The following is an 11,317-nucleotide window of genomic DNA, read 5'->3' as shown; positions in this document are numbered from 1 at the left end:
GATCCCTGAGTAGTCCCACCTCCACCTTGAACTCCTCTGTTACTCCTACAGCACACCTCACCACTGTCTTACAGTCCTCATACATGTCCTGCACCACTCTAACATACTTCTCTGCCACTCCAGACTTCCTCATACAAAACCACAGCTCCTCTCTGGGCACCCTGTCATAAGCTTTCTCCAGAACTGCAAAGACACAATGCAGCTCCTTCTGACCTTCTCTGTACTTCTCTATCAACATCCTCAAAGCAAATATTGCATCTTTTGTACTCTTTCTTGGCATGAAACCATTCTGCTGCTCACAGATGTTCACCTCTGTCCTTAGTCTGGCTTCAACTACTCTTTCCCATAGCTTCATCGTGTGTCTCATCAGCTTTATTCCTCTGTAGTTGCCACAACTCTGCACATCTCCCTTGTTCTTAAAGATGGGCACCAGCACACTTCTCCTCCATTCCTCGGGCATCTTCTCACTATCTTAGATCCTGTTGAACAACCCAGTCAAAAACTCTACTGCTACCTCTCTGAGACACTTCCATACCTCCACAGGTATATCATCAGGACCAAGTGCCTTTCCACTCTTCATCCTCTTCAATGCCATCCTCACTTCATCCTTACTAATCTTTGCTACTTCCTGGTCCACAACAGTCACCTCTTCTACTCTTTGTTCTCTCTCATTCATCAACTCTTCAAAGTACTCTTCCCATCTTCCCATCACACTATTGGCACCTGTCAACACACTTCCATCCTTATCCTTTATCACCCTAACCTGCTGCACGTCCTTCCCATCTCTGTCTGTCTGCCTTGCCAACCTATACAGGTCAGTCTCTCCCTCCTTACTGTCCAACCTAGCACACAAGTCATCGTAAGCCCCTTGTTTGGCCTTTGGCACCTCTACTTTCACCTTACGCTGCATCTCCCGGTACTCCTGTCTACTCTCTTCAGTCCTCTCAGTGTCCCACTTCTTCTTAGCTAACCTCTTTCTCTGGATCCACTCCTGCACCTCCTCATTCCACCACCAAGTATCCTTATCTCCTTCCAGATGACACACCAAGTACTCTCCGACCTGTCTCCCTGATCACATTTGCTGTAGTTGTCCAGTCATCTGGAAGCACCTCCTGACCATCCAAAGCCTGTCTCAACTCTTTCCTGAAAGTCATACAACACTCTTCTTTTTCAGCTTCCACCATTTGGTCCTCTGCTCTGCCTTTGCCCTCTTCATCTTCTTCACCACCAGGGTCATCTTACACACCACCATCCTATGCTGTCTGGCTACACTCTCATCTACCACTACTTTGCAGTCACTGATCTCCTTCAGATTACACCGTCTACACAAGATGTAGTCTACCTGTGTGCTCCTACCTCCACTCTTATAGGTCACCCTATGTTACGTCGGATGCCCTTCCTGACACAACCCTCTGTATTTATCCGGGCTTGGGACGGGCACAATAAGACACTGGCTTGTGTCCCCTTGCAGCTACATTGATTCGTCTGCTGCCACCCCAATGACAGATAAGTGCCAAAAAATGGATGGAATGGGATCTGAGTCTTCTGAATGATGATATATGATGGACATTAGCATTCTATGCTATAAGTCTTGTCCAATCTTTAATCATACTGTTTATGTGACATTTATATAGAGCAGTAACCCAGTTATTTATACCTCTGCACACAAGTGCCAGTATCTTCATTTACCAACTGATTCCTGCCAACATTTAGAGGTTTATGGATTTCAGAGACACTAAATATGTTTGCATACACACCAGCCTACACTCTAGCTCTGATGTATATTCAATTCAATTAAATCCAATTCAGGTTTATTTATAAAGCCCCAAATTAAAGTTACCTCAGGGCACTTAAAAGAGAAAGCCAATGATTCTCCATTGAGAAATACCAAATAAACTTTGATCCAGCTGTAAAATGTAGTTTTAGCTTCAAACGATAAAATATCAGTACCATATAGCTGTAGTTTGTTTATCCTCTTGTCCATGTATCTAACATTCAAACTGATTTTGAAAGGTTTGGGCATTATAAGCCTGTCTGCTCTGACTCTGGAGGAAAATTGCTACTTTTGCAATATCTACAGGTGTCCGTCCAATTTAGTGCTGGGCCAGTTTTCCTGCATCGAAGTAAACAATTTAGCACCAAACTGCTTCACTTAAATCTTTTGATGCTGTTAACAGAAAATACTTGTAAGCACAGCAGCAATAACAGTTTGGCAGCAAACATTTTCCTCCTTTTGTACATGCACAAAATAAAAGACAGTCTGTACTTGAGGTACAGCGATAAGAAATTCTCTCATCGAATCATACATATAACATAGTGGAGATTTAAATAAAGAAGAGCAGATGAGCTGCTGGAGGATTTGAGACTGGAGGGAGGACTGTGAAAAATGAGGCTGCAACTCAATATCAGCAAGATGTCCCAAATATTGTGTTGTTCTCTCTGAAGTTCACTCAGAAACTGAGTCATTCAGAATCCAGTCTCCGAGGAGATGCTGCTCAACATTCTAGACTCAGCCGTGGTTGAAATAGATTTCAAAGGAGAATACTGACAAATCCCGATAAAGGCAGGAACCTATTTTCTTCTCACAGTTAATTCTGTCCTGCATTTTCAAACCATCTGCAGCTGCTTGCAGACACAAAATGCTCAACCTGAGATATTAAAATATTGGTAAAAACGCAAGCTGTTCAAGAAATTTACTAGTGGTGTGCACATTTGGTGTAAGAAGTCAGCTAAGAGAATTAATTTCAGCAGTAGTCTGTACACAAGAGCTGTCAGATCCTGGTTAGAATGACAAATACTGGCAACAACAAGTCACAATAGTTGTAACTGTTTGTTTGTCTCACAGAAATAAGAATTCAACATTTTTTCTTATTATTTATAGTGTCAGTTACTTTAAAAAGTCATGGATTCAAGAAGGGCCTTCAATGCGTCATGATGAAATATTGGATTTAGATTCAAGTCTTGATCTACATTATCATTCAGAAATTTGAGGTCACTGTCCATATTTTTGAAAGAAAAGTAGTTTTTTTCAATGAAGATAGTAGGCCAACCATCACTCCTGTGTTCTAATGGTACATTGCGCTAGTTAATCGTGTTGAAAGGCTAATTGATGATTTGAAAACCCTTGTGCAATTATTTTAGTACATGAATAAAAGTGTGAGTTTTCATGGAAAAGATGAAATTGTCTTTGTGACCCCAAACCCCAATCATGTAGATTCGAACAAATTCTCTCAAACTGCAGACCTCATTACAAAAACCTCAAAGGAATCAGTAGTATCCGTGCATATCTTTTGTTAAAGGCCAAGTCCAAAGATAGAACTTTTTCGTCTGACACCTTTTTTTTAGTCATTTCTGTTAGAGTGGCTCTTCTATGGAAGCAGAATCAGTAAGTTGTCCTTCTGTGGACCACTTTTTGTAGGTGTTGACTTGCGCTGCCCTGAATGCCATTTTTTGGGTTCTGTAGCTTCACACACAATAAACAGCAAACGTCTGAAGCTTCAGAGGGCGCATTAAATGACTAAATGAACCCAAAGTCCATTGAGAGAAGTTTGTTCTCACAGTTTGGTGTATTTCAGACACAAAATGTGAATAATGCTGGGGCATTTAGGGACACTGTGGTGTTGTCAGTTTTCTGAAGCTTTCACCTTTGGATGTGTTGATGGGCCTCATATCCATAACTCTACACTGGCATCTGCTATTTCTGTCCTTTTATCGCTGTTGTCTATTTATGGGTCTGTGGTGTAGTTTTAGGTGCTGTTGAGTGTTAAGTTATGTTATGATGTCAGCAATTTCCTTAGCCTCAGCAGCTCCCACCTTGCTCCTTAAGTTTTATTTTAAAAAGATGAGACTATAGTGTTAAAAATGGCAGATAAAAGCAGCTTCAGCATAGCAACTGCACTGCACTTTGTGTCTTAGTTATCATTTTACATTTTAATATGGCCAAAGTAACAGCATAACGGTTATCTTTGACTTCTGTGTATGTGACTGTAGTTTGAAAATGAGGATTTTGAGGGTTCAGAGCTGCTACTTGGACATGACTCGGTCAGAGTCTGACTCTCTGGATCTAGACTTCACGTATAAGTCTACATTTTTCCATTGCAAATTTCACACAGTTCTCTCCATCTGCATGCCACTGTTTTCAGAAACCTCTTTGCTAATGGAATTCTTAAAACCAACTACAGTAGCGAACTACATGCTGAATATGTTAAGTTAGAATTATGCTTTTAATTGTGAAATAACACAGATCGTCTTGTATTTTTCAAGTCTATTAACAGCATTCACCTACCTGCACGAAGATGTATCAGAAAACCAATTCCCCTAAACCCTTTTTAATTTTTTTTACAGGGGCACCATTGTTGCATCCACGGCTTAGTACCGCCCAAGGTGATTGTGACTGGGCAAAAGAAATATTTTTTCCCCCTAATTTTTTCTTAATTTTTTCTCCAACACAGAGCAGAAAAGAAAGTCATCACTACTTATACCTTGACTTATCACAACCATTTACACCTTGAGCCATGTGATATGGGGGCAGAATCAATACCTGGGACTGCTCATTAGTCACTTAGAACTGAGAAAACCTCATAGATGAGAAGTAAATCATCTTCAAGAACCAAAAAAGAAGTCAGCCTCTCTTGTACTGGAGCACTAAGGACCAGAAAGCATATTTTTACTTAATTGTAATATTCCTTGCTTATTTCCTTGATAGATTCCACTACTATATTAAATTATACTGCATGAATAAATAAATAATACACATGCAAATGTCTGTTAATGCACAGTTAGACTGAGATCTTGTCAGTTAGCTACCTGCTGACACTGTGTGCTAAGCCCCATGTTGCCATCTAATGTAGCAAATCAAGTTGTGCAAATTAAAATTCATGAACACTTTCATGAACACTTATTATAAATTTCCAGTCAGGGCACACTATATAAAGCATACTGACATATGAACTGATACAGACAACCTCAAGACAACTTTTGTCCTACCTAATCGAACACTCTAAATGGATTAGCATACAAAGTCAACCAGCCTGAGCCACCTGAACACACCAGTGGGGAGGGTGACTAACTGAATCATGTTTTCTCCTCAGATCTTACTGTAGCTGGATGAATCCGCTGCTAAAACTGTTCAGTACTGGAGACCTGTACACTGAACTGAAAGAGGATGCCGCTCTTCTATTCTTTCACTGCGACCAACACCTTTTATATGCAGAACTGCAGCCATATGCCAAGATTAGCTTATTGAGAAATGGGGAAAAAGATCTCCACGATGCCTACATTTTTGCTTACACACTTGCTTTAAAGAAGTAACAGTTAAGGCCCGGTCACACCGCCCGAACTTTGCTGGAGCGTTCCTTGAACGGTGAAAAAAATTCACCACCGCTCGTAACCGTTCACCACCGTTTAACAGAAGTTGGCCCCCGTTAAAGCAACGCCGTATACGCTCGGCCACCGCTGATGTTTCTGGAGGGGCCCTCCTACCGCTCCGAAAGTTTTGAGCTGCACAAAATATTGCGAGCGGTGAGGAGGGGGCAATTTTCCGCCCCAGCAAAGTTCACCCCCGCTCCACCAACGCCCAGTCAAAGTTGGGCACCGCTAGACGCAAGTTCGTGGACGCTTGGGTCCGCTAGGCCAACGCAGAAATCTTGAACGCTGAACCACTGCTGCTTCGCCAGTGTTGCCCGGGCGGCGATTAAACGTTGCACAAACTTCGGTGGAGCGGTTGTAAGCGTTTTACGAGCGGACACGGGGTTGCTGGAATGGTGTCGGGCGTTGAACCAGCGATCCATGGCGGCGATGAACTTTGGTTTGGCGCTGGTATAGAGGTGTCGGAGCGGGACCAGAATTTGGCTATAAATACGGGGATAAATGGACCAGGAGCTCATTTGGAATCGAGCTGCCGTTGAGTTCAGACCTCATCTATATCGAATTTGCTCAAAGTTACAGTAAAACTGTATCACCATGGATGCTGAGAGACTTGCTATGATTGGTGCACTAGTCCAGCAGCAGAATCAGAACCTCCTCCGATTGCAACAAGCTGTTGACAGAAGGAGAAGAGAGAGAAGGAGAGACAGAGTTGTGTGGGTCAGACAGTGGATACTGAGAAGGCCTGAACATGGACTGTATGACAAGCTGATGGTGGAGCTGAGGAATGAGGATCCACGAGCCTTCCAGCACTTCATGAGGATACCACCAGCCATGTTTGATGAACGATCCGTTCAGCTCCGTAGTCACAAGCGTTATGCCGCTAAACCAACTTTATACCCCGCCGAGCCAACGCCCGCATGCGCAGAACGCCGCTATACCAACACTCGCGTCACCGCTAAACCAACGCTCGCTACCGCTAAACCAACGCTAAAGCAACGCCAGCTTCAGCGGTGCACCGCTAATCCAACGCCCGTGTTTTCGATTTTTTTCCCATTTTGTGCGCGGTGATGAGCGTTGTCGAAATTCGGCCCCCCCTCCCTACCGTTCAAGGAATGCTCCAGCAAAGTTCGGGCGGTGTGACCGGGCCTTTACATCTTGAATGGGGAATGGGGGAATTTAAAATTATATTTACCGCTTTGACAGACACAGTGGACTAAATTGTCTGCCTTTTTTTTGTATAGAGAAGTCCTAAGTTCTCCAGATATCCTGTGCTATATCTGACCACACTGTGGTGCATTTTAGGGAATAATCACTCTCATGGTGTTACAGTTCAATCTGTAATTGGATTCTATATCCTGCAAAAACGTGCAATGAAACACTCGATATGAGGGTTTTTGATGTGTCTCCATAGCATCTGTGGCAACCGCCGTCCGCATTCAAAACACGTATCCTCGAGCAGAAACCATGAATTGACTCAACTGCTTGAAAACAGAAAACAGAGCCAAGTATTTTGAGAAAATGCTGCATTTAGAGGTTCATGATTGGTACCAAGGGAAAACAACCCTTGAACTTTTCAGCACTTTTGTTTTCTCTATGCAACGGCGCCGAGTACAAAGGTGTTGAGGTGGTGGATGGCTGTGTTAGAGTTCTCCCGTAACAAATCTGCAATTAAATCACTTGTACATGAACTTGAACTGTGATCTTTCTCAGGGCTTTACTGTTCCTTTCTGCGAGATAAATTATCCAGTAAAAGACCAACATTATCTTGTTCTTTTAAATTGGGGATGTCACAGGAAAAATAGGAGAAAGAAAGCACATACTAGTCCTCAGTATTACCTACACTGAGCCTACAGTACATGTGTTGAATGCTGAATCTATTTGTGCTTCAAAGATGCGACCCCGGCATGAACATACCGCTGCATTTTATCCACAGTTCTCTGGCTTTGCACAACATGAGCTGTCTATGTCATTTTAAGGGCAATTTGACTTGGCCTATTTCTGACAAGCACCACTTGGTCTCTGCTGCAAAGTGGCCATTGTTTCAGTAACATAGTGATTGTCTGGCCATCTGTCGCTGCAACAGAGCCAGTGTCTGAGGCGACACCCCTGATGTTTAATGAATAAGCCTTGTTCTAGCAGGGACTGAAGACATACTGAATGCATCTCGTCTCTCCTGAACAGTCAGCCAGGCTGACTCTGGGGCCAGGCGTGCTCTTCAGAGCGTACCCGCTATTCGACCACCTCTCGAGACGAGCGCCTCAGATAAGCCCCAAGTGTTTGATGGGAAAAACTGTCTCCCGTCCTTTATCAATCTCAAACAGAGAGCTTTTTTTTGCACCATTATTCTGTGCTCCAACTGATAAGGTGTGGAGAGCCCAGAGTGGCGTGAAAGACATATTGTGCTGGCCGGCGGTTTTGCAAAGATAAAATAAGACTGAGCCACAAAGGTCAAAGGCATCTGAGAACAAGCTGAATGAATCTGTTCACGCTGCTCAATGGAACATCCAAGGATCATGTTTAATTCCACACCGTTATCAGGAGAGTGTCCCGTGTTCTGTGGGAACACCGGACGCAATACATGACAACAACACGGATGGTACCTGAGTGCCATTTTAGTGTCAGTAATAATGCAGGGAACAAAAGCTCATTTTTATTCTAAATCCAGGACATCAGTCTTTATGAATGTTTGAAAGTATGCTGTGTGTCTGCATTATTCAGTGAGGATTATTTGTGTCTTCTTTTTACGGTTTGTGGTCACTTAGCTTGTACTTGGGTAGGATCTATTTTCCTTTTTTAAAAAAAAAAAAATGTCACAGAACAGAGCGATTCTGCTAATTCATAATATCTTCTAAAGGCCAGATAACGTTCTATTCTATTTTCTCTTTCAGTTTCTTCTTTCCAGTGTTCCAAATAAGGATTATACCAATTTTGCTTTGGTTATGCCAAGATAGGTATGCCTCATGCTAGGTGCAATATGCTTATATTTGGTGGAATGTCTTTGAAAAAAACTTATTTCGTCATTCTTCCGACCACGCACAGTTCTGACAGTGCTTTTCTGCTCTGTCTAGCTGTTGCCCTTGTTCAGCAGGAAACCATAGAACAAGGCCATCATCATACAACTGAGATTTCACCTCTGACCTCATTCTACTGTCTCCTGCTGAACACGGACAACAGCAACATCTGGACAAAGCAGAAAAAAAATTGACCCTGGCAGAAGGTGTGATTAAAATGAATGGCATCAAAAACGTGTCAGAAGAACAAATGCAACTTCACTGTAGGTAGGACTATAACCAAGTTGAGCACACCCAGATGGATGGATGGATGGATGGATGGATTTCTAATCTAATTGCATGAATATAGTGATAAAATGAGCCAAGAACACCAGAACTTTCTCATTTTTGGACATTTAGGCTGTGTTTATTTGCATCAGCTATAGATGCTGTCCTTCGAAAATGACACCAAAGGCAATGCTGCTTTTTCTCAAACAGGACAGTCAAGTGATTCAAGCATTGCACAGGAGATCTCTGCAACAGTTAAAATTAAGTTAAGTGCATAAGCCACTAGCACTGACGTCAATTTCGATAGACCTCATGCAAGAAAAACACCATTACTTGCTCTTCGGCATACATTTTGCCAAAAAACATGAGCCTGATGAATAATGGGAGCAGAGCATATGTTAGTTCTTTACTTTATGATAGATTTTAAACATTTCGATGATTGAAAAAGAATATTTCACAGAACAGCAAGAGAAGAATGTCATCCACTTTGTTGACATTTTCCCACTCTTTTCCTCTTGCTGTTGCTTCTCTCTGTACATAATAGTCTGCCTGATTTCTGTAAATAATAATTTTCCTGATGGGTGACACTTCTGACATAGCGTGTGTGGTCCACAGTAAATATATTCCTGACAGCCACAATTGATGAGAATCACAGGTTTCCATGAAATTCTAGGGGAAATACATGCGGTTCATTTTTGACCCACTTATGGAAGCTTGGTAGCCTTGCCGCGCTCGACCCATGCCCTGAAGACACAAGGGTCTAGGCACGCTTGACAGGGAGGGAGGCGGGCTAAAAGGTTGTCTTTCAAATCACTCTGCAGCAATTGGGTAGGTATACAACAAATCAGCGCAACGAATATGCTCCTAGAGCGCCGGAAATCAGAGGATGCGGTAGTTCGGTGAAGCCTTATTTATACAGTCAATGGGTGAAGCTCAAGTATATTACAGACATATTAACAGAAAGAGTCGGTGCTAATGGAGCTCAACGACTGTTGTCGTTTTTGTTGTCGACCCTGGCAGAGAATTAAATTCGTTGCCTTGGGTTGTCTAGCGCGGCTAGGCTAGTTGTTTCCGGTTGTTTCTGTCAGAATCGTCGCGCCTCTGTCGTCACTTAGTTACGACCACCTTCTCACTCTACACTTCATGGTGATTCGTCCGGCCAGTTTTAGGAGAATCCAACCTCGAGCCTTATGGAGGGTAACTAGACCCACCCTGGTAGAGAATTAAATTCGTTGGCGCGGCTAGGCTAGAATCTTGGGGTAGTAACACAAATGTTCTAATTCCTGTAAAAGTATAAAAGATAGCTTAAAAAAATTAAATGGAATGACATCAAAAACATGTTTTTGAGGAATACCTGGAATATGAAATGATGAAATGACAACTTTTCATGACAAAGATATTGCAAGAAAACTACCTCAACAGGTCATTATGCATCCAGTGGTTAAATAGAAAAGCAGAACAGTAGCTGGAGCATTATATTTAACTAGGAACACATTTAAGAAATCACATTACTTTACACCCAATCCATCCATCCATCCATCCATCCATCCATCCATCCATCCATCCAACCAACCAACTGGTAAATTGTTCTCTGGTGAGAGGGTGGATTTAGTTTAGTTTTAGCCCAAATATGCTCCAGTCACCAGGGCTGGGAAGTGAACTAGTGTCTCTTTGATGATCCAGCTGGGGCCTATGACACTAACCATGGCTTGAAAAAGTAAACTTCTCACAAGAGTGTTGGTTGAAGTCAGAGGACTCGGTGTAAGCGAAACATGCAGCTGAGTAAACCTTAAACCCAAGCTACCAGCGCATTACTGTTCATCACAGCTCAGTCACCTGGAATATAAGGGAGTGTAGCTACAGTAGCATCAGCTCCTGTCGGCCTGTGAGGCTCTGACTGCTGTTGACAAGAGGCAGAGAACCAGCACAGCGATTGGTGCTAGCGCTAAACAAGCTTTAGTCATTTACAGTCTGCACCCAGGAGAGCGGAGGGGCTGCCTGCCTGCCTGACCTGAATCTGCCGTCTGATGCCCCCAGCTGCACTGTGGGGGAAACATAAAATGTCAAAAATGTTTGTCTTTTTTTTCCACTTTAAAGAGCTGCTTTAAAATCACCTCACTGCTTCTTTCTGACAACTGGAAATATGTAAGAGGAAAGTTGTTTTTCTAGTCAGAATTCTGTCAGCTCCTGTTTAACCCTGTGAACACCAAGCAATTTCTGGGCTTTTTTTTTTCCTCTTGTCACATTTTCATCACTGTGGACTCAATTTTCACTGCAATGTGAAGTACTGTACTTCGCTATAAGTAGAGAGAGCTTAAAAATGTCTTTTGTGCAGTAAAACAAAGTTAGAATGTCACAAGACAGGACAAGAATATATTAATCCCAAAAGGAAATAAATGGTAAAAACAAGAGATAAAAGCTAAAGTTGAATTCTTTTGATGACCTATTTTCCTTAATTTGAAAGAATCTGGAACCAACATGCACAACTTTGTCAAATTTACACAAACTCTACATACTATAGATATTTTGCTGTTTACAATTTTAATGTGTTTCATACTCGTTTCCTATCTGCTCAGTGTAAACACTGCCTGCAATTCAGCTGAAAAGTCCTGCTGAGTCACTACTTTTATTAGCCTAGCTGCGCTAGACAACCCACGGCAACGAATTTAATT

The sequence above is a fragment of the Acanthochromis polyacanthus genome, chromosome 22 (assembly GCF_021347895.1).
Source record: "Acanthochromis polyacanthus isolate Apoly-LR-REF ecotype Palm Island chromosome 22, KAUST_Apoly_ChrSc, whole genome shotgun sequence".
Taxonomy (NCBI): Eukaryota; Metazoa; Chordata; class Actinopteri; family Pomacentridae; genus Acanthochromis; species Acanthochromis polyacanthus.
The sequence above is the reverse complement of the archived record's forward strand: the minus strand, read 5'-3'. Positions refer to the sequence as shown.